The sequence below is a fragment of the Schistocerca gregaria genome, chromosome 9 (assembly GCF_023897955.1).
Source record: "Schistocerca gregaria isolate iqSchGreg1 chromosome 9, iqSchGreg1.2, whole genome shotgun sequence".
Lineage (NCBI taxonomy): Eukaryota > Metazoa > Arthropoda > Insecta > Orthoptera > Acrididae > Schistocerca > Schistocerca gregaria.
This window is the reverse complement of record NC_064928.1, coordinates 89,123,077-89,150,964: the sequence shown is the minus strand read 5'-3', so window position 1 is coordinate 89,150,964 and position 27,888 is coordinate 89,123,077. Positions and strand designations below refer to the sequence as shown.

Here is a 27,888-nt window from a genome sequence, read left to right as displayed (position 1 = left end):
TACTAGCCACGATCGAGTTTTCGTCAAGTTTTACACGCTGACGCTTTCTAAAGCATGTTCAGAGAAAGCAGAATTCACGGGGTAGCTTTCCTGGTTTGTGCCACAGTGCGCACTTTTTGTCTGACGTAAGATTGGCGACATTCGGAAGGTATCTTGTAGATCCCAGGTGTTCCGACACCTGCTGCGTCTCTTAAGTGATTCAGTAATTGACGGATTTTTGTTGGAAGTGTGAAGGTCCATTTGATCTTGTGTCTTGCCCGAAGCGGATCCACAGAACGGCAAGAGAGCAAGTTTTCTTGCCTCGTCGGTGATGTTACTGCGATTCTTGGATGAAATGGCTTAATGTATTACATGAACGTTATAGCTGTTCTTCGCGTAATCCTATAGTAGGTGACTCAGCTGATGGGCAGGTTGTCAGCGTCCGATATTCTTGCGCGATGCATCAATGTTTGTAACACAGTGTGTTTCTGTGCCGGGTGATGATGGATATTGGCGTAAAAGTACATATCGATGTGCGTAGATTTAGTGCAGGCGCTGTGCCCAAAACAGCCGTTTCGTTTGTGCACGAGGATGTCGAGGAAGGACAATACGCTATCAACAAAGGCACAGCTGGATCCCGAGAACTTTTTATTCGGGATTTTACATTCTCAGAGTGAAATATTTAACATATTAACTCATTTGTAACCTAATCAGACGCTTGATACTGTTTTGTTTATGAAATTTGGATCTTTAAGTTATTGAGGGCGGGTGGTTGCTGCTTCACACCGAAACCGTGACAGAAAATTCCGCAGGTGTGTTTTGGCCTTAGCCCAAATCTGAAAGAGGCGCGATAACGGAAAACTTAAATCAACCGATAATTGCAGCGTTACTCCGCTGAAAATAGATACGCCGTTACTGGAATATTTCTCAGGTCACCGGCAGAGTGCGAAGTATTGCGGACAGAAATGCACTAACCGCGCCGGACGGCTATCGCGGCTCAGGTTGTGAATCTGCGAGATCGGTGACAACCGTTCGAGTGGTCGTTGGCAGCAGTGCCCCACAGCCTCCTTTCCAGGAGGGCGGAGAGTGGGGGCGGCGTGGCGAGGTCGGGGGAATTTGTGGCTGCGCAGTTGGCAGCGCGCTCGCGCCCGTGGCGGTGGGCGGCGCAGTCCCTTCAGTTGAGACCTCGCTCCCGTGCCGGCAGGTCGCCGCTACTTGTTGCTTCGGCTCGCGCCGGGTGCGCTCGGTTCGGTTCGCCACGTCTCGTCGCGGCTCGGTTCGCATCTCGGCCGCAGTCGGGCTGCGCACCCGGAAGTGGCAGCTGCGGAGCGACCGGTGCGTAGGGATTCGTGCGTAGTGGTTGCTCAAGCGCGCGTGCCGTGTGCGCATCTGCGTCGCGGTTGACAGCTGTGCAGTGTCAAGGTTGCCGCCGCAGCCGTGGCGTGGCGAGTTTCGCGTCAGTGAAGTGCTCAGCTCTCTGCGCCACTGCGAAGTGATCCGTGTGTGACAGTGTTACCGACACACTAGTCTAAATGAAGAACGAGGATTTCCGCTTCTACAAGGTCAACTCTCTCTCTCTCTCTCTCTCTCTCTCTCTCTCTCTCTCTCTCTGTCCGTCCAGTTTATCTCGCTTTGTTTGTTTGTGTGAATGCCTGAGTGTGTGGCAGACGTCGTATTTAGTAAACGTTACGGAAGTCTGCGGCCTCGAATAAGGATGCTTCCACGCAGATAATGTGGACGGAATCCAACAATGAATGCTGTGTTGCGAAGTGCGTAAAGTAGTTCGTAATACGATCGTCACTCCGTAAAGGGCGACACGACCGACACTTTTTTTTTAACAGTTAGTGATTAAAACAGGCTCAAGTGCCACGATCTCGCCCCCAACCCCCCACCCCTCCCCCTCTGCACCCTCCCATTCTCACCCGTTGGAAATAATTGGAAATAATGGTTTTTCTATCTCCGTTAATTGAATTACAGATAGAGAGCGTCGGTTGACACGTGACGTAATTGTGTGACGTCGCATGTGGCCAAACAACAGATAGAAAAGGACACTAACAAAATTTATTATTATTATTAAATAAATAAATGTGCGTATGGGCCTACTTGGATCACGCAGGGCTTTTAGATTCGTTTTCCTGATCTCCAACATGGCTGTCATTCTGTCTGTGTGGGCTGTTTCTCGATTTCAGTCCACTTGTTTGCTGTTTTATTTTATTTTTGTTTTTAACCTCATTCCCTTGGTGTACTGCCCTACAGCTTGGCTTTGAACTGAACAGATTCCTGTACACTATTAACAGAATCTTCCGTCGTTCTTGGTTGAGCAACATTATGGTAGTAAATGAAAAGCACCAGTTTGCTTTTGTTCTACAATATTGTAGAACAAAAGCAAACTGGTGCTTTCCTGTATAATACTTGCTCTCAATGTCCTTTCTAATTTTTTGTATGCATGGTATTTTCTATCATTTCCGTATGTATATGTCATAATTTTGTGTGAAAACTTCATCGTTGGGAATCTTGCAACGTCTCCATCAAATTTCAGTTTTCGATTTCTAATGCCTGCTCCCAGGTTCGATGTGGGTGGTGGCTGCCAGGTTCGATGTGGGTGGTGGTGGTGGTGGTGGTGGTGGACGCGGTTGTCATCAGCGTCCTCGCTTGAAATAGAGGCGCGAATGATGAAAATGTACTAAAGGATAATAATGAATTTTAAAACCAAGTTGTATCCCCCCACAAGTATTTAAAATACGGGGGTTGGACCTTTAATAGTGACAACTATTTATTTACAGTTCGTACAAGACAGATACGTGTTTCAAAGTTTTACTGACCTTCAAAGTAGTCACCAGCATTGTGTACAACCGGTTGCCGGCGATGTGGAAGTCGTAGGATACGCTTAGCAGTGCCAGTTGTGTTGACAGTTCGAGTGGCACGGCCTATTGCCCGACGGATTTGTATCAGTTCTGAAGCGAATGCCGTGAAGAGTTTGCTTCAGTTTAGAAATCGAGTTTAACTCACGAGGGGAGTGCAGCAGGTGGCATAACATTTAGCAACCCCATCAGTCAAAGAAATCAGTAAGAGCTTGCACTGTACGTGCTTGAGCATCGTCCTGCAAAATGATGGTCAGGTCCCGCAGAAAGTGTCTTCACTTGCGTGTCTGTGCTGTTCATTTTTGGAACACAACCTACGACCAGTTCCCCTCCCTCGTTGTTTATCTGGTCCTCATCCCTCTGTTCATCTGCTGCTTCCCCTGCTGCCCATCTCGTCCTATGCCCTCGCTTGCCCATCTTCTCTGGTCCACTGTGTCTCCCTCTAACGTCTCTATCTCCTCCTCTCCCTTTCCTCTGTCCCTCCCCTCCTTGCCCCCTTCCCTTTGTCCATCTCCCCCCCTCTCTGTCACTCTCCTCTCCCTCCCTCTCCCGCTGCCTCTCCCCTCCCCCTACCTACCCCCTCCCCCTGCATCTGTGCCTATCTCCTCCTTCCCCTCCCAGTCTATCTGTACATCTTCCCCACTCTTTCTGTCCGTGTCTTCCTCCTGCACGTTATCACCACCACCCAATAGGAGCTTGCTAAGTCTTACTATCTTTCCAGATAGTTATAAACGTATGTACCACATTTGGCTGAAATCGATCCAGGAGCTTAGGATTTTTTTGTGCGCGTTTTCACCCGAATATGCAAATGTCACATATATTTCAAATGCCGCACGCATATTTATGCACACATTTCACTGAATATCTAGCAGATTTCACCCAGTAGTTTCCGTTTCACGCAGCACAATATTTATTATCTCTTGTCTCCTGAACTTCGTGTCGTACAACGGAATAATTGTGTAGGTGCATTCAGTGGTATACGTGGCAAATGCCTGAAAAATATGCCGCGAATTCGGTTAATAGTAAAGAATAGTGCAATAAAATATCATGCCTGATACGGCAGTTTTACTGCATGAACAACGAAAATGCAGTAAACAATAAACTTTTTCACTTTCGTTGTTTTGTGGTGGTTGTCACTGAGAAAAAGTTTCGTTAAGGGTTGAAATTATGTACAAAATTTGTTGGAAGTCGCTGAATGTTCTCATTCTTAAATACTAGATGAATAAACTCTCGGTACACTCCTTTTTCACTCCCAGTCCTTTCCGTTTGATACACAGGTGATTCATTCCAGACAGCACGTGACACGTGTATCATGTTTAGTTAAAATCGGTCCACAGGTTTAGGAGGAAATATGGTACATACATACATACATACATACATACATACGTAAGTTTTTATAATACATGTGGATACTCTGATAGTTCGCAACGGAAGATACAGAAAGGCCTCCACATAATGCCCCTTTTTAGGGTACAATACCTGAATAGGTAAAAACGAAACCATTATGGGATCGCATCATTTTTCGTAGAGAAAAAGTCAAATCTAAATGAAAGCTATTGAAAGAAGCGAAAGCAGTTTTTGATACACAAAGCACAATCAGTAGATCAATCTTACCCACATAAATTCAACGTTAGATTTCATTCGTAAAAATAACATTACGGGGCTTAATTCTGTGACTAGCCTGAACGGGGGAAAATACTTAGGTCACAGATGTAAGAAAGTAATATCGCAGTCTAGAGTTTCTTTGGTGTATTAAGTCGTCAATAAGGTAAACATTCGAGCTACTCAGCAGACTCCTGAATTTTCCATTTACGGATTGTTTTTTATCTCTTTCCCCTTTTTTGCTCAGTTTTGGTGCAATAAAGCCCGTACGTTGCACCAAGCTACGATCCAAGCTATTTGTGGAAACCTCATGAAAATCCGTGTGGTAATTTTGGAGATCAGCAAGTTAGACAGACAAACACGATTGTTTACACTTTTGTTATTAGTGTAGGTATTCTGTTCTAAGTCTGTTATTAGCTGTTAGCTACACCTAGATTTTTAAAAGAAAAGCAAGTTTTTGTACGGTAATTCCCAGCACGTAAGGCATGATGTTTGTAAGGTAGCTGTTACCGCAGTAGGTCCGAATATCGATGTAAGCATACGAGCCTCTTTAGCGGCCCATAGCGTTGACAAGTTGCAAGAATGCCACATCTCGGGCCACAGCATAGAGTTCGTTTGCCCTTTGTTGGCGCCGCGGGCAATTCTAGGCCATAGACAGAGTTATTGCCGAGCACGCGTGGTGAATGAATGTGAAATGTCTGCGGATAATAAAAAAACTTTCGTGAAAAAGAAGTTGGTAGCGTGAAATGGCCTGAGGTTTAATTAAATTGCTGTTCAGATAGTACAGTTGAAGGAAGGTAGTGGCATACAGTGTTCCATTAGGGAGGAGAAGGCTACGAGTAAGAATAAAATTTTTATCTTCAGTAGGAACCCTCGTGTAAGACAGTTAAATTCAATTTCCAGAGGCGTAGCTACACCCCGCTTTAGGTCAAGAGAGACGGAGAACAACAGGATAACAGGGGGATGGTAATTATGTCCTTCACGACACATTATCATGTAGTGTTTTCTTTGGGGCGAAGGAGAGAGAGAGGTGCTGATAGACTGATCTGTAACGTAGGCAGACGCCTAGGATAGCTTAGGAAGAGATACCTTTATTTGGAATTGGCGAAACCAATGAACGATCGAATGCAATCTTCGTTATGGTGACAAGAGTCCCAGAGGCAATGGTGAAAGTTCAGGGACATGACACGAACGTTCTTTCGTAGCTATGAGTACTTGTTCGATACTCTGACATACATCTCCTCTACTGAATAAATGCTCACAGCTCTTTAAGTTACGCATTTTAGACTTACTTGCCTCGAACGATCGTTCGCGTCATCTCCCAGAATCATCCATGCCCCTAGGACACCCTGAAAACTGCTATGTTGCGTAGCCCAGAGTCTAGGTTAGGTTGAAAGGTGACAGTCTGCTTGTGAGTTGGGAAAGCCAACGAATGTGTTTACGAAGTGAAGGTTGTGATAGCCAATTAACGCACAGTGTTCCCTAGGTCTATTCACATTTGCTCCACACATAATTTTTTATTGTGCGTAATTACGTACAGAAAAGCTGTTTTACGTAATAAACAAGTCTCGGAGAGGAGTCTTTTTGGCGTATATTGTGCACATGTGTCGTACATAAATCATGAAAAATAAGAGTGCAAGGTGACCCACTACGCAACTGTTGTATCAATAGGTATTTCGAAAAACTGTAGATGAACAAGAAAAGGCTTGATAATGTTATCCATACGCAGTTCTAGACTTGGAGTACATTACTTCATGGTATAACGCATATTTTTCGTTCCTCCTCCCCCACCCCCAGCCCCTCCGCCTCTCTCGTTTTCTTTGCTTTGTGTGTGTGTGTGTGTGTGTGTGTTTGTTGTAGGATGGCTTCCCTGCAGACAGTGTAGACAACATTCAACAATGAATGAAATGTCTTTTGCAACAATCAGAAAGCAATTCCTAATTCTATATTCAGATTGTCCAGGTGAAACAGTATTCATTAAAAAAAATAGTCATTTTGGATTTCTTTCAACCGTTATTTCAATTGTGAAAGACAACATTTCCGCCGTAAATATAAATTCGCTTAGATTAGTGATTTTTATTATTCACTGATTCCGGCTGAATGCAGCGGTCTTTCTGAAGCGGACAGGTTCATACGGCAGTACGCTACGAATATAAACTCTGCTCATTGTGAAACTTCCTGGCAGATTAAAACTATGTGCCGGACCGAGACTCGAACTCGGGACCTTTGTCTTTCGCGGGCCAGAGCTCTACCAACTGGACGACTCACGCACCGTCCTCACAGCTTTACTTCCACCACTAGCTCGGCTCCTACTTTCCAAACTTCCAGGAGTGCTAGTTCTGCATTGTTCGCAGGAGAGCTTCTGTTAAGTTTGGAATGTAGGAGACGAGGGGGGAGGGGGGGGGGCAAGTCGTGCTTGGATACCTTAGTTGGTAGAGTACTTGCCCGCGAAAGGCAAAGGTCCCCAGTTCGAGTCTCGGTCGGGCACACAGTTTTAATCTGCCAGGAAGTTTCATATCAGCGCACACTCCGCTGCAGAGCGAAAATCTCATCCTGCTCATTCTGTTCACCAGAATACAAGTATAGCTGGAAGTGCCTAATAGTGCCTCAATTAAATAAATTATATAGGCGGCAATAATGTTTGTCATTATAGTTCATCATTATCAAAACCATTCTCTCTCTCTCTCTCTCTCTCTCTCTCTCTCACTCACTCACTCTCTCTCTCTCTCTCTCTCTCTCTCTCTCTCTCTCTCTCTCTCTCTCTCTCTGTCTCTCTCTCTCTGTCTCTCTCTCTCACACACACACACACACACACACACACACACAGTATTTTGTATATCTGCTTTTACGATTCTTTTTTTAAAACACAAAACATGAAGAAAGAAACAAAGTCAAACAGATAATTGCAGCATCGAAGAAGAAATCTTGGGAAGACTTTGGAAACAGGTTGGAGACTATGGGTCAAGCTGCTGGAAAACCATTCTGGAGTGTAACCAGCAGTCTTCGAAAGGGGGGTAAGAAGGAAATGACAAGTATTTTGGACAGGTCAGGAAAACTGCTGGTGAATCCTGTAGATGCCTAGGGCAGATGGAGGGAATATTTTGAAGAGTTGCTCATTGTAGGTAAAAGACGATCAGTAATGTCTCCGATTTCGAGGTAGAATGGGATAGGAATAATGATGGAAATAGGATCACATTTGAGGAAGTGGAGAAAATGGTCAATAGATTGCAGTGCTATAAAGCAGCTTGGATGGATTAAATCAAGTCGGAACTCATCAAATATAGTGGAACGTCAGGTCTTAAATGGCTACACAGGATAATTGAAATGGGCTGGGAGTCGCGACAGGTTCAATCAGACTGGACAAAAGCAGTAATCACACCAATCTTTAAACATGGAAACAGAAAAGATTGTAACAACTACAGAGGTATCTCTTTAATCAGCGTTGTGGGTAAAATCTTCTCAGGTATTGTTGAAAGGAAAGTGCGAGTATTAGTTAAGGACCAATTGGATGAAAATCAGTGTGGGTTTAGGCCTCTTAGAGGTTGTCAGGACCAGATCTTTAGCTTACGGCAAATAATGGAGAAGTGTTATGAGTGGAACAGGGAACTGTATCTATGCTTTATAGATCTAGAAAAAACATATGACCGGGTTCCTAGCAGGAAGTTATTGTCTGTTCTACGAGATTATGGAATAGGAGGCAAACTTTTGCAAGCAATTAAAGGTCTTTACATGGATAGTCAGGCAGCAGTTAGAGTTGACGGTAAATTGAGTTCATGGTTCAGAGCAGTTTCAGGGGTAAGACAAGGCTGCAACCTGTCTCCACTGTTGTTCATATTATTTATGGATCATACGTTGGATAACAATAGACTGGTTGGGTGAGATTAAAATATTTGAACACAAAATAAGCAGTCTTGCATATGCGGATGACTTAGTTGTGATGGCAGATTCGATTGAAAGTTTGCAAAGTAATATTTCAGAGCTAAATCAGAAATGTAAGGACTATGGTATGAAGATTAGCATCTCCAAAATGAAAGTAATGTCAGTAGGAAAGAAATATAAACGGATTGAGTGCCAAATAGGAGGAACAAAGTTAGAACAGGCGGATGGTTTCAAGTTCTTAGGATGCACATTCTCACAGGATGGCAACATAGTGAAAGAACTGGAAGCGAGGTGCAGTGAGCGCTCAGCTACGATCTACTCTCTTCTGCAAGAAGGAAGTCAGTACCAAGACTAAGTTATCTGTGCACCGTTCAATCTTTCGACCAGCTTTGTTGTATGGGAGCGAAAGCTGGGTGGATTGAGGTTACCTTATCAACAAGGTTGAGGTTACGGATATGAAAGTATCTAGGATGATTGCAGGTACTAGTAGATGGGAACAATGGCAGGAGGGTGTCCACAATGAGGAAATCAAAGAAAAACTGGGAATGAACTCTATAGGTGTAGCAGTCAGGGCGAACAGGCCTAGATGGTGGGGTCATGTTACACGCATGGGAGAAGCAAGGTTACCCAAGAGACTCATGGGTTCAGCAGTAGGGGGTAGGAGGAGTCGGGGCAGACCAAGGAGAAGGTACCTGGATTCGGTTAAGAATGATTTTGAAGTAATAGGTTTAACATCAGAAGAGGCACCAATGTTAGCACTGAATAGGGGATCATGGAGGAATTTTATAAGGGGAGCTATGCTCCAGACTGAACGCTGAAAGGCATAATCAGTCTTAAATGATGATGATGAAAAACATTTTGCTGTTAGTCATCATTAACCAAAGCCTGACATGTTTTTAAATCATACTGCCGTTTAAAATATCTTTATTGTGTAACTACGTCCACAAAAATTGTGTTTACGGTGTTGGAACTGGTGTTTCGTTTTGATAACATCACGCTTGGTATCAAAACGAGGGAGTAAATGATAAATTTCAAATACACCTTTTTTTAAAAAAAAGTACTCGTCGCGTGTATGTTGAAAGCGAACCACATACAAGCGACAAATATTTCTTTTCTTGTTGAAGGAGAAATCATCAAATAGTAAAAATCCCATTAACTCAAATTTCTGTATTAAATGAAGGAAAAAAAAGTTTCAGGAGCTGCCATCGATGACTTGACATTGCTAAAAAAAGTATGCACAAGTTGCGGTTTCTGCGTGCTTGAATATCGATGAGGCAGAAAAGTACTATTTCCACTCACATTTCTCATTCACGCGAGTGTTACTTTCTTCAAGGAAGAGTGTCCGACAGTTCTACTATCTTACATATTAAGTAGAGACTATAAAGAATGAGCAGGGTAGGGTACGTATAGAGGTGTACAGGCACTGATTTTCTTTTTTTTTCGTTGTTTAATACGGCGACTTAATACGAATGAAAATTGATATTACGACGTACCCTCCACCATGCACTTCAGATTGCGTTGCTTACTACAGGTGTAGAGGTAGAGGTTTACCGTCTCTAATTACTCTGATGAGTAGCTGAATGCCAGCCGTACATTTTTTTTCCTTTGCAGTTCCCAAAAACGACTTATCGGGCTTTGAGAAGACCAGTTGTCAGCTGATTCCGTTCAGGGCCACTTCTGTTGTCAGTGGCTTGTTTTCCGTACATTTGCGATCGTGGTCTGTAACAGATAATTCTAAAGCAGATCTGCTCTAAAAGCAGTTGTTTACTTCTGACCGACGTGATAACACATACTCACGGTTCGGGTCGCGCCTTAAATCCATCGCTGCGGCATCTCATTATCAGTTACTGGTGTTCATGATATCGTCAATCGTGATAATTCTCAAAGACGTTATCTCGTCTGTCGCCGTCTAATGATGTGTTTCAATCTGAAGTTTTCAGTTTTGTTACAGGTGTAACGCGATATTTGCTTTATCTGGTTTCATCTTTCCACTGAAACAAGGAGCGTGCAACTACTTTCAGTGAAACGTTTTTCATAACGTATCGCCGTCTTCACCAACACCACCAACACCACCATCGTCATCGACATACAGCCAATTTATGTTTACAGCTGCGAAACGTTTCTCCGTAATGAATCGTGCGAGGAACCGTACGAACTAGGGACTTGGGTTAGGCTTAAATCACATCTCTGTAACCCTCATTAAGTGGTACTCTTAAATTCTTTCGGTGACACTACATTGCTCACGTTGATAGTTGTTGATGAAATCATCCGCTTTTACTGACAACGAAGGGCATTCGTTACAATTTGCTGGAAACTAGGTCCAAGTCGCAGAAGATGGCCTTTAGGTTGCAAGAACTTTACAGCGAACGACCACCCCACCAAAGTGCTCTGAACGGAATGTGTCGCTAATACGACGGCAAGTCAAACATTATCTACACTTTTCATTCTGCCGTTGACATGAACATAGGGCTATCCAGTGCACGTCATTTTTCTACGGAATCTCCCTCCTTCTGAATGCACTTGGCCCACCGAACAACGAGCTTACGTATTCGTTCGAAATAAAAAGGTTTTTGGTTGGTCGTGAAGACAATTTTGCACTGCATTTCACACGTCCATATCTGAGGCAAATCGGCGACCACGCAATGCCTCCTTGAGTGGCCCGAAAAAGTGAAAGTAACTTGGAGGAAGGTCTGGGCTGTAGTGAGGGTGCTCCAATACCTCAGGTCTCACCTTGTTGATGGTTTCAGCAGCGTGACAGGCCGCGAGTGGCCGTGCACTGTCACGCAATACCACCACCTCGGCTTTTGGTGCGAATTGCTGGCTTCAGCTTCTTTTCCAACAATTCCCTATACTCCGCACTGTTGACACTCGATCCCTTTTCCATAAACTCTGCCAGCATCAGACCCTGTGAGTCCCAAAACTTTTCCTGCGGACGGCCCCGTCTTGAATTTTTTCTCTCGTCGGCGATCCAGCATGTTTCCACTGCATACTCTGGCTCTTTGAGCTCGTAGTGATGCATCCAAGTTTCATCTCCGGCGACAATTCTGTTCAAAAGTGCATCACCTCCGTTGTTGAAGCGTTGACAGACGCTAACACGCGTGAGCTTATACTCGTCGGTAAGCTTTCTTGGTACTAACCGTGCACAGACCTTATAGAAACCGAGCTTGTCTTGGATGATGTGATGGGCAGAGCCGTGGCTGATGTTCAGTGCGAATGCTGCCGCTTCGATGGTGATTCGCCTGTTCGCCAGAACCATCTCTCGAGCTTGCTGGATGTTGTCATCTGTAGGGAGGTTGATGGCTGTCCCGCTCACTCTTCGTGAGGTACACTTGTTCGACCACTTTTTAAACTTCTCGATCCACAAAAACACAGTTTCACGAGATTGTGCACTTCACCCATATTGGGATGATAGCCCCTTTGAGACCCACCGACCAGAGGAATCGGATCACCGCCCGTTGTTCCTTTTCTCTGCGCACTTGTAATGGAGCTGCCACGCTATACCTGCAACTGAAGGAAGAACAACGGCGGAAATAAGATCAAACGGTCACAGCATTACCACGAGAGTGTAACAGTGACATGTGTAGGGAGAGAAGACAATATGCGCAACATAACAAACGTTATGGCAGTAGTGTAGGTAATTTTTGGCTTGTTCTCGTAGTAGGACGTCTGGTAAAACTGTGTGCGGTGAGAGCACAGGAATTAATTAGGCACTGACACATTGCGCGTGGTGTACGTCAGTTCGTCTGAGTGTGTTTGAGACACGCGGAGCAGCTACAGACGTGATTGACCGCGCGGCACGACACTGCGCGAGAGGTGAGTGAACACGTGGGTGGCAGCAGAGCTCGGCCGTGGCGAGATACGCCTGCGCCTAGGGCGCATGCGCACAGGACGGCGCAAAAAGCGGAAAAAAAGGCTCTAGTTGAAAATTAAGAGGGAGGAGCAGTACAGGAGCTCTGCCGCATGTGTGCATGGCGTCTGTCTGCAACAATGAGCAGTTACCTCGGGCTCGACATTGTAAAACACTGATTCCTAATTTTTTTTTTAATTTTTTACCGACCACTTTGATTTCTTTGTTGTTAGCAAGGACCACAGCGTTCAAGAAAAACAAACTTTTGTTTTAAGTTTTACCATTTAATTCACACACGATCAGCAACCTTTTTTTTTAATATTTCGTGAAGCGTTTATTAACAAATTTGTCATAGTTCCTGCACATACTGGTGTCGAACCATCTGGTTCTTTCTCAAGCCTGACGTACTGCGGGTGCACTGTCCTTAATAAAGAACTTTACAGTGTCAACCCATGCTTTACAAAGTAACCGTAGACGACTGTCACAATCAACATATGCCTACTTAGCAAGTCAGAATCAAACTTAGCGGTAGCAGTTCTGTTCATAAGCAGTCATTCCTCACATCTACCAAGGTATCAAGCAGGAATTCGGTATCACCACTGTTCATTATCAAATATTTTCTATGCAGAGTCTTTAACGATTCGTATTACAAGTATCTAGAGCGGACCCTATAAAGTTTCGATAGCGAACTAATGTGCAGAAATGATCCGTTTGGGTTTCAAATAACTTCGAAAATGGAAATGAGCGTTTGGCGTCATTGGCCGGGAGGCCCCTTACGGGGCATAAAGAAGACAACATGCAGTCCCTGAGCGGGGAAAATCCCCGACCCAGCCGGGATCGAACCCGGACCCGCAGGACGGCAATTCCTCACGCTGACCACTCCGCTACCGGGGCGGACATAACTTCGAACATCGGAGAGGTCCCAAGTCTCTGGCCTCATGGAACACACACAGGGGTGATAATGAGCTCTGACTCTTGTGCCTTACAAGAGTCCATGGGATGGACAGCATTTCGAGGACTCGTCATAGCGTTCTCTTCTACGTGGTAAACCGAGCGAGGTGGCGCAGTGGTTAGCACACTGGACTCGCATTCGGGAGCACGACGACGGTTCAATCCCGCCTCCGGCCATCGTGATTTACGTTTTCCGTGACTTCCCTAAATCGCTCCAGGCACATGCCGGGATGGTTCCTTTGAAATGGCACGGCCGACTTCCTTCCCCGTCCTTCCTTAATCTGATGAGACCGATGACCTCGCTGTCTGGTCTCTTTCCCCAAAACAACCAACCATTTACTGTGGCGAACGACGTCCTCTTCGATGTCGATAATCGTTCGTGGAGCACCACAGTCTGGCAGTCAAACCTCCTACACTGCGCGGCACAGCTAAAGGATAACCTTTTCGAAAACTCGTAATTGTTTCCCTTTAGACGCATTAGTTTGACATTTGGCTCAGGGGTGCCTACTGTCGTTTCCGACCGCTTTATGTGTGGGAATCAACGCCCCAAGGCAAGGGGTGTTTGATTGGCGGTCTGTATGACACTCTTAAGGCCATTCCGTGTCGATTCTGGGCGGTGCCTCGAGTGAAATGTTTTCCTCGGCCAACCATAAGAAATGATATCAAGATGGCATCTATTCTTTCGGACATGTCTGAAAGAACAGATGCCGTCTTCATATTGTTAAGGCTAACCGGCTGATGACCTCCTTCAGCGCTGATGCACACGCATTGCCGATCTCTTACAGGACTCGGTGGATTGTCTGCCGCGAGTAATGGGTATAATGGCAGCGCAGTAAGAATGTAGTGTGTGGACTATAAGTTGAGACTGTGGGTCTCACGGGGAGCGTACCGGCGATAAATCCCTGCAGTCACACTATCCTCTGTGTCCTCGGTGGCTCAGATGTATAGAGCGTCTGCCATGTAAGCAGGAGGTCCCGGGTTCGAGTCCCGGTCGGGGCACCCATTTTTCAACTGCCCCGTTGATGTATATCAACTCCCGTCAGCAGCTCGTCGTACTGATGTAATTGTAATTTCAACCATAACAAAATAGCATGATTTCATCGCTAAACGTCGCGGTTCTGACCCCCTTCGCAGAGACATGTGATGAAGGGGTGAAATGTGGGTCCAAGGGGCTGTGACGACATTCTTATCGCGAGGCCCGTCCATGGTGGAGGTAAGCAGAATTGTGGTGAAATATAGTGCCAGTCCGCCATTATTAAGCCACCTTAGAGCTCACATGAACTTCTGAACTGTGGCTTTTTTTCGAAAGTGTCGACATCTTACTGTTTGAAGTGTGGCCGAGCCCGAGGGAAAAGTTTTGCACCCTTGCAGAGGGAGGTTGTAGGCACCAAATTTCAAACTTAGACGTCAGAATCGGAGACAGTTGCGGGCGTCGCAAAAATGCGTAGTGTAAGTATCGCACCCGTCGTCGTACTAGGACAAAAATAACACGAGATGTAATAATCACAGCAGGAAGTGATTAAGGCGCACTCTTCGCAGTTGTGTGTGTACCGCGAAATGGAAGATTGCAAAGTGATGATCTTCAAACTTATTTTGTATCAAAACGGTACGTTTACGGGCGTCGGTTACTTATCTAAACTTTATCTACATCCATACTCCGCGAGCCACCTGACGGTGTGTGGCGGAGGGTACCCTGAGTACCTCTATCGGTTCTCCCTTCTATTCCAGTCTCCTATTCTACGTCGAAAGGAGGATTGTCGGTATGCTTCTGTGTGTGCTCTAATCTCTCTGATTTTATCCTCATGGTCTCTTCGCGAGATATATGTAGGAGGGAGCAATATACTGGTTGACTCCTCGGTGAAGGTATGTTCTCGAAATTTTAACAAAAGCCCGTATCGAGCTACTGAGCGTCTCTCCTGCCAAGTCTTCCACTGGAGTTTATCTATCATCTCCTTAACGCTTTCGCGATTACTAAATAATCCTGTAACGAAGCGCGCTGCTCTCCGTTGAATCTTCTCTATCTCTTCTATCAACTCTATCTGGTACGGATCCCAAACTGCTGAGCAGTATTCAAGCAGTGGGCGAACAAGCGTACTGTAACCTACTTCCTTTGTTTTCGGATTGCGTTTCGTTAGGATTCTTCCAATGAATCTCAGTCTGGCATCTGCTTTACCGAGCATCAACTTTATATGATCATTCCATTTTAAATCACTCGTAATGCGTACTCCCAGATAATTAATGGAATTAACTGCTTGCAGTTACTGTCCTGCTACACTGTAGCTAAATGATAGGGATCTATCTTTCTATGTATTCGCAGCACATTACACTTGTCTACATTGTGATTCAATTGCCATTCCGTGCACCATGCGTCAATTCGCTGCAGATGCTCCTGCATTTCAGTACAGTTTTCCATTGTTACAACCTCTCGATATACCACGGCATTATCCGCAAAAAGTCTCAGTGAACTTCCAATGTCATCTACAAGCTCATTTTTGTATATTGTGAATAGCAACGGTCCTATGACACTCCCCTACAGCACACCTGAAATCGCTCTTACTTCGGAAGACTTATCTCCATTGAGAATGAATGATATGCTGCGTCCTGTTATCTAGGAACTCTCCAATTCAATCACACAATTGGTCTGATAGTCCATATGCTCTTACTTTGTTCATTAAACGACTATGGGGAACTGTACCGAACGTCTTGCGGAAGTCAAGAAACACGGCATCTTCCTGGGAACCCGTGTCTATGGCCCTCTGAGTCTCGTTGACGAATAGCGCGAGCTGGGTTTCACACGATCGTCTTTTTCGAAACCCGTGCTGATTCCTACAGAGTATATTTCTAGTCTCCAGAAAAGTCATTATACTCGAATATAATACGTGTCCCAAAGTTCTACAACTGATCTACTAAGTCCCTTCTACTGCCTCTACATTCCTGTCAAAGGAATTGCGAAACACCCTGTGTTGTAAACAATAACAGCTCAGTAATACCATCTTGGCGTACCCCCGACATTGCCTTTACATCTATCGATTTCGTAAGGCAACATTAAGCTATATCTGCAAAGTCAGATTTTTCCGACCTAGGAGTATAGATTTTATGGTCATTAGCACATCACTGGAAAAAGAGACCGAAGCAGAGAGGAAAGCCCTTGACTGGTTTGCAGAGCACTCGTGTCCTCGCGTTTGGCGGTGCGCCTGGGCAACCAGCCACCCGTGCTCGCGGGCTGCGGGCCCGTAAGCACAGCACGCGACATTACATTATCTCGCCAGGATGGGACAACTGAACACACACGTCCGCGCCGAGTGCGGCGTGACTCACACGCAGGTGCTTTCGGTGACGTGCGCGGTTCAAGGCGGGTCAAACACCTGTTAATGACAACGACCGCGCAGGGGGGCTTCGACCGCTCGTGCCGGCCGAAATGTTCGAGAAGCCTCGAGGTGCCGGCCAGTACCCTCTACATGCCCCGCCTGCGGTAGAATCGTGTCCATCGCCGCTGCTTCTTTCTTCAGCATGTTGTTATTTCGGCATGGTTACGTGTTTTCGTAAAAATGTCGTGTGACTAAGCCCTCCCGTCGGGTAGTGTTCGCCCGGTGCAAGACTTTGCATTTGACGCCGCTTCGGCGACTTGGGACCGAGCGAGGTGGCGCAGTGGTTAGCACACTGGACTCGCATTCGGGAGGACGACGGATCAATCCCGCGTCCGGCCATCCTGATTTAGGTTTTCCGTGATTTCCCTAAATCGCTTCAGGCAAATGCCGGGATGGTTCCTTTGAAAGGGCACGGCCGATTTCCTTCCCCATCCTTCCCTCACCCGAGCTTGCGCTCCGTCTCTAATGACCTCGTTGTCGACGGGACGTTAAACACTAATCTCCTCCTCGGCGACTTGGGCGTCGATGGGGATGAAATGATGATGTTTACGACAACACAATACCCACCTGAGCGGAGAAAATTTCCGACCCAGTCGGGAATCGAACCCGAGCGCTTAAAAATGACATTCTGTCGCGCTCACCGCTCAGCTACCGGCGGCGGACACATGTTTTCGTCATCGTAGTCTACAGCAGTACCGAAACTCATTGCACGGTACACGAAAAGATGAAAACTGCATGTTACCAGGTATAAGTGCCGATCAGAAAGTTTCCGTTCGAGGACCGTACAGTCTAGAATCGGTATGACATTCAGGCGAAAACGACGGAGTATTCCGGCAACCATTAACCAGGTAGAAGATAATCTCTTCGTTAAAACACCGTGCCCATTTGGGCGAAGAAATCCATAACTGCCTGCTGCATCCTCTCATCGAAAAGGATTCGCCGACTCTTCAAAACCTTTTCTAAGGACGAATGACTGATAATCGAAACTGTAGAGCGGCCGCTGGAGCGTCTGCCACTTGGTGTGAATGCTGCGAACACTGGACTCGCATTCCGGAGGACGACGGTTCAATCCCGCGTCCGGACATCCTGAGTTAGGTTTTCCGTGATTTCCCTAAACTGCTCCAGGCAATTGCTGGGATGGTTCCTTTGAAAGGGCACGGCCGACTTCCTTCCCCGTCCTTCCCTAACCCGATGAGATCGATGACCTCGCTGTTTGGTCTCTTCCCTTAAACAACCTTACTGCTGCGATTTGGGGACGTGGGATACGAACTTGGGGCACCATTTCACATCGGTGGTTTTGGACAGACAAGCTCGTGCCGAAAAGCGCCGCACTTTTCTCTTTTACGTTAATGTAAGCTGGTAAGGTACCCAGACACACAAACAATATCCAAGAATGGGTCGAGAAAGTGTTTTGTAATCCACTTCTTTCGTGGAAGAATTACATTCTCTTCAGATTGGCATCTTTGTTTTCTACTATTTGTTTTATGAGGTTATCCCACTTCAACTCGTTGCAAATATTTAATCCTAGTTACTTTGCAGTGATTACTGTTGGCAGCAATTTGTCACGAATGATGTACATACCGTAAATAGCGTATTTTTCACCCTCCGTGCGCCGACCGACTGCCGTGCCATCCTCAGCCGACGGGGAAGATGGATGTGGATGTGGAGGGGCGCATGGTAGTAACGCCGCACTCCCGGCCGTTGTCGGCTTTGATGACCGGAGGCTCAGTTGGCCTCAAGGGCAGAGTGAGCCCGCTCACCAATCGCGCTGCGGCAAGGCCGTTGACGTCCACCTATCAGTGGACACTAATATGGGATGTGTCGACCTTTCTCCCTTGAAACTGCTTGATCTCTTCTGTGCTCAGTTTCAATAAGGTGTCTGAATGTTTATGGAGGAATGGCTGCCCAAGTACAAAGAGCCGAAAGCAGGGAAAATAGTGATGTTGGGTGCTAGGGCCTCGAGCAGAGCTGACGTGCTAACTCATCCCAAAGATATTTCAGTTGGTCCAGGTGGGAAATCGGGGTAGCCCAGTCCGTTCAAGCCGGCCGGTGTATCCGAGCGGTTGCAGGCGCTTCAGTCTGGAACCGCGCGACCGCTCCGGTCGGAGATTCGAATCCTGCCTCGGGCATGGATGTGTGTGATGTCCTTATGTTGGTTACGTTTAAGTAGTTCTAAGTTCTAGGGGACTGATGACCTCAGAAGTCAAGTCACATAGTGCTTAGAGCCATTTGAACCCAGTCCGTTTAAGAAATGTCGTTGTCCACGAATGAATGTCTCACGGATGTCGTTATAAAACAGGGCACATTGTTTTGCTGATACGGTCATTCACTGTCTCCGAAGTGTTCCTCTACGCACTGCTGTAAATGTCCTCCCGCATTCAGCGTTTTCTTAAGCGCAGAAATGCGACCACCCCCTAACCACGAGAAACACTCCCATACCATAACACCACCTGCTTCACTGTTGGTGCTACACACAGTCGCAGGTAATCTTGTCAAGGCAATCGGCAAACTCAAACCCTTGCGTCGGGTCGTCACAGGGTGTAGCGTGGACAACGACCAAGAGGGAATAATAAGAGTGGACCATCAAGAACGAAGTGCTCGTATTAAGAAGCGAGTAAGAAGACTGTCGCCTTTCGCCCCTACTCTTCAATCTGTACATCGAGGAAGCAATGATGGAAATAAAAGAAAGGTTCAGGAGTGGAATTAAAATACAAGGTGAAAGGATATCAATGATACGATTCGCTGATGACATTTGCTATCCTGAGTGAAAGTGAAGAAGAATTAAATGATCTGCTGAACGGAATGAACAGTCTAATGAGTACACAGTATGGTTTGAGAGTAAATCGGAGAAAGACGAAGGTAATGGGAAGTAGTAGAAATGAGAACAGCGAGAAACTTAACATCAGGATTGATGGTCACAAAGTCATTGAAGTTAAGGAATTCTGCTACCTAGGCAGTAAAATAAGCAATGACGGACGGAGCAATGAGGACATCAAAAGCAGACTCGCTATGGCAAAAAAGGCATTTCTGGCCAAGAGAAGTCTACTAATATCAAATACCGGCCTTAATTTGAGGAAGTGCTACGGTCGCAGGTTCGAATCCTGCATCGGGCATGGATGTGTGTGATGTCCTTAGGTTAGTTAGGTTTAAGTAGTTCTAAGTTCTAGGGGACTTATGACCTCAGCAGTTGAGTCCCATAGTGCTCAGAGCCATTTTTTTTAATTTGAGGAAGAAATTTCTGACGATGTACGTCTGGAGTACAGCATTGTATGGTAGTGAAACATGGACTGTGGGAAAACCGGAACAGAAGAGAATCGAAGCATTTGAGATGTGGTGCTATAGACGAATGTTGAAAATTAGGTGGACTGATAAGGTAAGGAATGAGGAGATTCTACGCAGAATCGGAGAGGAAAGGAATATGTGGAAAACACTGATAAGGAGAAGGGACAGGATGATAGGACATCTGCTAAGACATGAGGGAATGATTTCCATGGTACTAGAGGGAGCTGTAGAGGGCAAAAACTGTAGAGGGCAAAAACTGTAGAGGAAGACAAAGATTGGAATACGTCAAGCAAATAATTGAGGACGTAGGTTGCAAGTGCTACTCTGAGATGAAGAGGTTAGCGCAGGAAAGGAATTCGCGGCGGCCGCATCAAACCAGTCAGTAGACCGATGACCAAAAAAAAAAAAAAAAAAAAAAAAAAAACCAACCTTCTTCAGAATAACAGTAACTACTGTTTGTCCACTGTTATTCTGAAGGTGGTTGGGTTATCCCGACTGAAACCTAGGCAAATTCTAGGTAAACGGTGCAACTGAGGCTGTTGAGTGTTAAAATTAAAATTAATATTAATATTTATACAGTTACTGACAGGGCTGCGAAATATTGAAGTTACTTAAATTATGGTACAGTTCACAAACGAATACCATAATATCAATGTCTATTGTCTATTTTGCACGAAGTTCATTATCACCCGCTGTGGGGTAACATTCTTTTTCTTGACCGCTGAATTTACGACAGTGTTGTTACCAGTTCGATCGTAGCGAAGTATTTGTGACAAGCTGGAATATATATGTCATACCTGCTTGTTTCAATCGCAGCAATTCCAGCTTTGCTCGTAAGTTGGTGCCTAAGCAGACCCTCGGAAATCGCAACATATTTGGAATAAGCAGCAAAGCATCCGTAACAAGCTTGAATACAAATGTCATTGATGGTCATTTTTCATGCAAAAGTTCCATCTTTCGTGTTTTTTTTTTTTTTTTTTTTTTTTTTTTTTAAAATCAGACTGAAGTCACAACATGGAAGAACCTTTCCTGAGAGAGCACGCTCTTAAAATGTGTAAATAATGTAAATAATATCAAATATTGCATATCATATTGCTAGTACAGGAATAAATAGACCGAAATCTGTTATAAACCAGAAAATGAAAAAAAGATCATTTGCACACAGTAGGTCGCGAACGTACTTTCTCCGACATCATAACCACGTATGTGTGACCGTGAGACCACGCCGTCCGCGTTCAGAACTTAGTAATAGTACTGTTCAGCAACGACCTCCTAAAGGCTATTTATTTCTCATGTGTCCTTAACAGACTTTTAATCGTAACATATTGTATCAAGAATGGCGTTTGTGATTACTCTTTGATGCACCATTGCCTTGGAAACGGCGTACTGTCGTAACAGGCAAGTTATAATACATAAACAAGAGAATACAATGAAATCCCGTCTCCGAAGTAGCAAGCGAGCGACGCCACGTGAACCGACTCGAATACCGTGGAATGCTTTTGGCTATTCTCGTTTCGGACCGAACTGTCCCTGAAGACAAGACTTCAAATTTCCCGTGACGAGAAGCTGCCTCCCCTCTGATGAGAAAACACCACTCGGTGCAGAGCCACCATCAGTGGTCCTGCCAGCCAGAGGTACACATCGACAGAAAGAAGTTGTGCTGGGACAGGCAGTTTGGGATTCGTAGCGCAGGTAGAACACTATAGGATACCCAGCTGCCCACAAAAATATTCGGCCCGTTGCGTCCTATCGGTTACCGAAGACCTTTTTGCTGTGTGTTAAGTCGCTCATGACGTAACAGAGGTGGCCACATGACGTGGGACGGGCTGCAGCTTATAGCGATGCTACGCAGAAGAGAGACCTGCGGTTGGCGGCCCCCGTGTAGCCGTAGCAACAGGTCGCGTCGTGACGCAGTGATTCCGCGAACCGCCCGCAGGCTGCAGACGGACCAGTAAGCAACGCCAGAGGCAGCAGGATCGCGAACGGCACGGCTAGAAATGTACCGCCGCTGACCATATAGGTCGACAGGTGGCGGCGGGGGATAAGCAGCGAGCGATTGCTCCCACATCCCCGCTGAAAAAAATTTCTGCGGACGCCCATGATTGCTGAGCTACCTCGCGAAACAGTCGGCTGCAAGGAATCTCATCCCTTCGGAGTGGGCAGCAACTGAACGAGTAGTTCAGATCTAGACCTATGCTCCGCAAATCCCCCAAGAATGTGTGCCGGATACTCTAACGCTTTTGTCACATCACCTGGAATGCACACACGTAGATTCGCGGAGGGCAGGTCTTGCGACAGAATTGTGGACACCATCTGTGCTGCAAGGTACGTGTGGACGTGCCATCTCTTCCTTGAGCTGGCGGTGTCAGCAAATCTCTGCTTTCAGGCCGTCGTGTACACATCTTTCCCGACACTGCCAGTACATAAAGGGACCTCCATACGCTCAATCTCTATTAACAATACTATATCGTAAGTCCTTCAGTAACTGAACCTACCAACACACCATCAATAGTTGTATCAGTATTTTCATTCGGCAGCGCCAGCATGTCAGAGAACGATTAAACGTTGGCAGCTATTTTGTTAACTATAGCTGTACCCGTCCACGCATTGCTGTGGCTCATTCTGGTTAAAGGGAAAAGAAAGAGAGACGGCACTAATTAGTAATATCTGTATCATCATAGTGTAAACACAGCAGTGCTTTGCAACTCCTCATTATTGGCAATTGGATATGCATCCTAATCACCACCTCCTCCTCGTCTTCCTCCTCCTCCTTTCTTTATTCGTCTCTTCCTCCCCCTCTCTCTGTTTGATTGCTGGTCCCCAATTATTTATCCATCTCCTCTTTCCCATGTCTCTTACCTTGACGATTGTTTGTTGTTACTGCAAATTCAGGGTACACCGGTTCCTGTGAGATCACCGAAGTTAAGCACCGTCGGGCGTGGCCGGCTCTTGGATGGGTCACTTCGAGACACGTACACTGATTCTGGACTTCTAAGCAAAAAGCTTGACATATGTGGTGCGTTCACCTATTAATTTTTATTTTTTGGTATGAACTTTATTTGTTAATCTACAGCAATGTTATCCTCTTCAAAATATTCCTCATTGCATACTGTACACTTATGCCAGTGCTTTTTCCAATTCCCGTAACACTTTACGAACACTTTCTTCGGGGTAGTTTATACGTCTCTTAACTGTGGATTTTTAATCTCATCCATGCTTCTAAAACCGCTGTCCTTTAAGGCCTGCTTTGAAATTTTTGTACCACTTGTATGCACTTGGTTTACTCATAACAGGTTCAGCAATATTTAATATTTATAAAAATTTCATACACTTTATTCGATTGTTATAACAAAATGTAATGCAGGTTCTCTAATCTATTTTTATACAAAACAAATGTTCGTTGATGCTACCACAACACATGCAACCTTTTCGACATCTGACAACAGACTAAATACCTTATATGCATGACATTGTACACATACTTTTGAGACATGTTTACAAAGACGGTCATAAGAAAGTAGTGCAAATCGGACTAATACAACACACAAAATTATAAATTTCTGCTTACTTTTTAAACACCCTTCACGTTGCAAGAATTGTTAAGCGCCGATGCAGTTGGGTTGGGTTGTTTGGGAGAGCAGACCAGACAGCGAGGTCATCGGTCTCATCGTATTAGGGAGGGACGGGGAAGGAAGTCGGCCGTGCCTTTTCGCAGGAACCATCCCGGCATTTGCCTGGAGCGATTTAGGGAAATCATGGAAAACCTAAATCAGGATGGCAGGACGCGGGATTTGAAACGACGTCCTCCCGAATGCGAGTCCAGTGTGCTAGCCACTGCGCCACCTCGCTCCGTTTCAATGCAGTCCTTCAAAGAAAACTTCTACCTTTTAGTACGAACAAGCCTTAAATTCTATATATTGACTGCATTATATGGGGTTCGTTTTACGAATAACAATAGAGGAAGATAAATTCTTATGAACAGCCATTCGGTCCTATGTTTGTAGAAGAATCCTGACTTCAGTTCTTATGTTAATATTATTTACTCTATAATGTTGTGTTTCGAAAGAAGCTATCGTTTTCTATATTCCTTATGGTCTTAACGCATTTGTCTAAAAATAAATGCAGCCGCAACGTATCTGTACACGGCGTCGCCACAGATTTAAAGCGCGCGCCGCCGCAGGGTCGGTACTGCGTTGAGAAACAGCCTGTAGAAGCGCCCTGTGACGTAGCTGGGTTGACAGAGTGGGGACTTGCTGGCTCGCTCTTCAGTTTACCAACAGACTATACATCAGGTCTGCCCCGTCTTGGTTTACCTGCGGGTGGTCCTTCGCGTTTCTACTCCACAGTTACGTCACAAACAGTCGACTTCGGCAGCATCAGAAGTGCTGAAATGTGCCTGACGGGTCTGTTACTCCGGTGCCAAGGCCGCGTTCCACGTAACTGGGCGCTCCTGAAAGGACGCATTCCGCTGGTACTGCCTGTCTGGTGACAACACAGTAGGTCCCGCCTACGTTTGTACTGACAGGCTAGGGAGCCTCTACAGGGAGAGAGTGGCCAACCGGACGATACGGCGGCCATTTTTCTGCCAAACTGCGGGCGGGACGTTTGAATGGCCAGCAGTGTAGCAGAGTACACACTCATCGAATCAAAAACACAAGACACTATGGCGAAATCATTCGTTAAATGCCTTTTTTTACAGGTGTAATATACTTGTAGTAGCCTACTACGTATAGCACAGGAAAATTTGATACATTCGTTAAATGCCTTTTTTTTTACAGCTGTAATATAATTACAGTAGCCTACTACGTATAGCACAGGAAAATTTGATACAGTGGCTGTAAAAATTATTCGTTATTTGCATTTATCTCCTTTAAAGTTCGTTTACTTGACATATTGCAATGAAAGTAACGTAAATAAAAAAAAATGTTGTGTATAGCATTTGTTTCGTATCGGAAGCGCATAACACCAAAGATTTAACGTACCTGTATTACGTCAGATGCATGAAACTCGTAAGCAGCTGTTTACTTCTGACAAGCAAAAAGTGTGAGACGTATTAGTACTTCTTGCCACGTCTTCAAACTTTTTGCATGTCACAAGTAAACAACTGCTTACGACTTTCTTTGGTGTATATATATATATATATATATATATATATATATATATATATATATATATATATATATAATTACTGAATACATTTCTTTCGTAGATAAGAAACGAAAAGATTACAAAAATCAGGTAATGTTAAATGTAGGCTACTGTAATATCGACCAAATATAACAAGAAAACCACATCCCTCCTACCCCACAGTAAGTAGGCATATTAAAAACACTGTCTTCAAGAGTACCTACAATTATTTACTACGAATAATGTTACACAAACGACGACAACTGCGGAACACGTCCTTAAACTTACCTGCGTCACCGTTTCCAGCAAGGACTGTCAGACATTGGCTTCAGAAAAGCTTGTGATGCTACCAGTATGCACGAACTGTTAAAGAAATAAGAGCTTAAAAAACGATATATAACTAAATCGAACGTGCATGCACAACGCATAACAAGTCTCTCAATAATTCAAATACCTTTTAATCGTGTCCCAAAGTCCTCAGAACTTCAATTCAACTCAAAAGCATGGCGAACATGGGAAGCGCGAGAGACGTTTGGCAGAAAAATGGCGCCAAAGCTGATTAACCGATCACGGGCAACTTCACCTGTGGCCACACACTGTGTATACAGGCTTTCTGCGACAGGCGCGCCTCCAGTGACGTCTGGTGGGTAATCCGCACTACACGTCCGAATCCTGCGCATCAGATGGCGTGCGGTCGGGAAGCCGGCAGGCTGGGAGCTGCAGGCAGCCGTGGCGGCGGCCCGCCCTGCGGCACGCGCCTTGCAGGTGTTGCGAAACGCGCGGCCGGCTTTCGCAAGAGGTGCGGCCACATCCGCTGCAGAAAAGGCGCAAGGCCACGCCCGCTGCCGGCCCCGCTGATAAGATAGACGCAGCGCGGCGCAGCCGGCATCACAGACCCGCGACCCGCTGTCCTCTCCTGTCCGTCCCATCGCTCTGTGCAGGCGGCTGCAGCACCAGCAGCAGCGCGATGCTACGGGAAGGGGAGCAAAGCGAGTACAAACACAGGGTACACTACTGGCCAGTAAAATTGCTACACCAAGAAGAAATGCAGCTGATAAACGGGTATTCATTGGACAAATACACTCCTGGAAATTCAAATACGAACACCGTGAATTCATTGTCCCAGGAAGGGGAAACTTTATTGACACATTCCTGGGGTCAGATACATCCCATGATCACACTGACAGAACCACAGGCACCACAGGCACATAGACACAGGCAACAGAGCATGCACAATGTCGCCACTAGTACAGTGTATATCCACCTTTCGCAGCAATGCAGGCTGCTATTCTCCCATGGAGACGATCGTAGAGATGCTGGATGTAGTCCTGTGGAACGGCTTGCCATGCCATTTCCACCTGGCGCGTCAGTTGGACCAGCGTTCGTGCTGGACGTGCAGACCGCGTGAGACGACGCTTCATCCAGTCCCAAACATGCTCAATGGGGGACAGATCAGGAGATCTTGCTGGCCAGCACGTTGGGTGGCACGGGATACATGCGGACGTGCATTGTCCTGTTGGAACAGCAAGTTGCCTTGCCGGTCTAGGAATGGTAGAACGATGGGTTCGATGACGGTTTGGATGTACCGTGCACTATTCAGTGTCCCCTCGACGATCACCAGAGGTGTACGGCCAGTGTAGGAGATCGCTCCCCACACCATGATGCCGGGTGTTGGCCCTGTGTGCCTCGGTCGTATGCAGTCCTGATTGTGGCGGTAACCTGCACGGCGCCAAACACGCATACGACCATCATTGGCACCAAGGCAGAAGCGACTCTCATCACTGAAGACGACACGTCTCCATTCGTCCCTCCATTCACGCCTGTCGCGACACTACTGGAGGCGGGCTGCACGATGTTGGGGCGTGAGCGGAAGACGGCCTAACGGTGTGCGGGACCGTAGCCCAGCTTCATGGAGACGGTTGCGAATGTTCCTCGCCGATACCCCAGGAGCAACAGTGTCCCTAATTTGCTGGGAAGTGGCGGTGCGGTTCCCTACGGCACTGCGTAGGATCCTACGGTCTTGGCGTGCATCCGTGCGTCGCTGCGGTCCGGTCCCAGGTTGACGGGCACGTGCACCTTCCGCCACTGGCGACAACATCGATGTACTGTGGAGACCTCACGCCCCACGTGTTGAGCAATTCGGCGGTACGTCCACCCGGCCTCCCGCATGCCCACTATACGCCCTCGCTCAAAGTCCGTCAACTGCGCATACGGTTCACGTCCACGCTGTCGCGGCGTGCTACCAGTGTTAAAGACTGCGATGGAGCTCCGTATGCCACGGCAAACTGGCTGACACTGACGGCGGCGGTGCACAAATGCTGCGCAGCTAGCGCCATTCGACGGCCAACACAGCGGTTCCTGGTGTGTCCGCTGTGCCGTGCGTGTGATCATTGCTTGTACAGCCCTCTCGCAGTGTCCGGAGTAAGTATGGTGGGTCTGACACACCGGTGTCAATGTGTTCTTGTTTCCATTTCCAGGAGTGTATATTATACTAGAACTGACATGTGTTTACATTTGCACGCAGTTTGGGTGCATACAACCTGAGAAATCAGTATCAAGAACAACCACCACGGGCGGTAATAACGGCCTTGATAACGCCTGGGCATTCACTCACACAGAGCTTGGATGGCGTGTACAGGTACTGCTGCCCATGAAGCTTCAACACGATACCACAGTTCATCAAGAGTAGTGACTGGCGTATTGTGACGAGCCAGTTGCTCGGCCACCATTGACCAGACGTGTTCAGTTGGTGAGAGATCTGGAGAACGTGCTGGCCAGGGCAGCAGTAGAAAATTTTCTGTGTCCAGAAAGGCCCGTACAGGAGCTGCAACGTGCGGTCGTGCATTATCCTGCTGAAATGTAGGGTTTCGCAGGGATCGAATGAAGGGTAGAGCCACGGGTCGTAACACATCTGAAATGTAACCAGTTCAGTTTTGCAGCGCTCATTCTTTCCTGCATTGTGAGTGTCACCTGTAGGTCTCTCCTACAAATT

The 27,888-nt window shown here is 46.2% G+C and overlaps 1 long non-coding RNA gene and 1 other non-coding gene across 2 annotated transcripts in view; both read left to right on the top strand.

Annotated features, from left to right (window-relative positions):
* The first annotated feature begins 1,171 nt into the window (after positions 1 to 1,171).
* LOC126291577 (uncharacterized) overlaps positions 1,172 to 27,888 on the top strand; it is a 91,447-nt gene continuing 64,730 nt past the window's right edge. Inside the window, exon 1 of the long non-coding RNA XR_007551819.1 lies at positions 1,172 to 1,541. This is a non-coding gene — a long non-coding RNA (uncharacterized LOC126291577). The remainder of the gene's footprint in view (positions 1,542 to 27,888) is intronic.
* Trnat-ugu (transfer RNA threonine (anticodon UGU)) lies at positions 14,045 to 14,118 on the top strand. Its single transcript has one exon. It is a non-coding gene; the product is annotated as a tRNA-Thr (tRNA).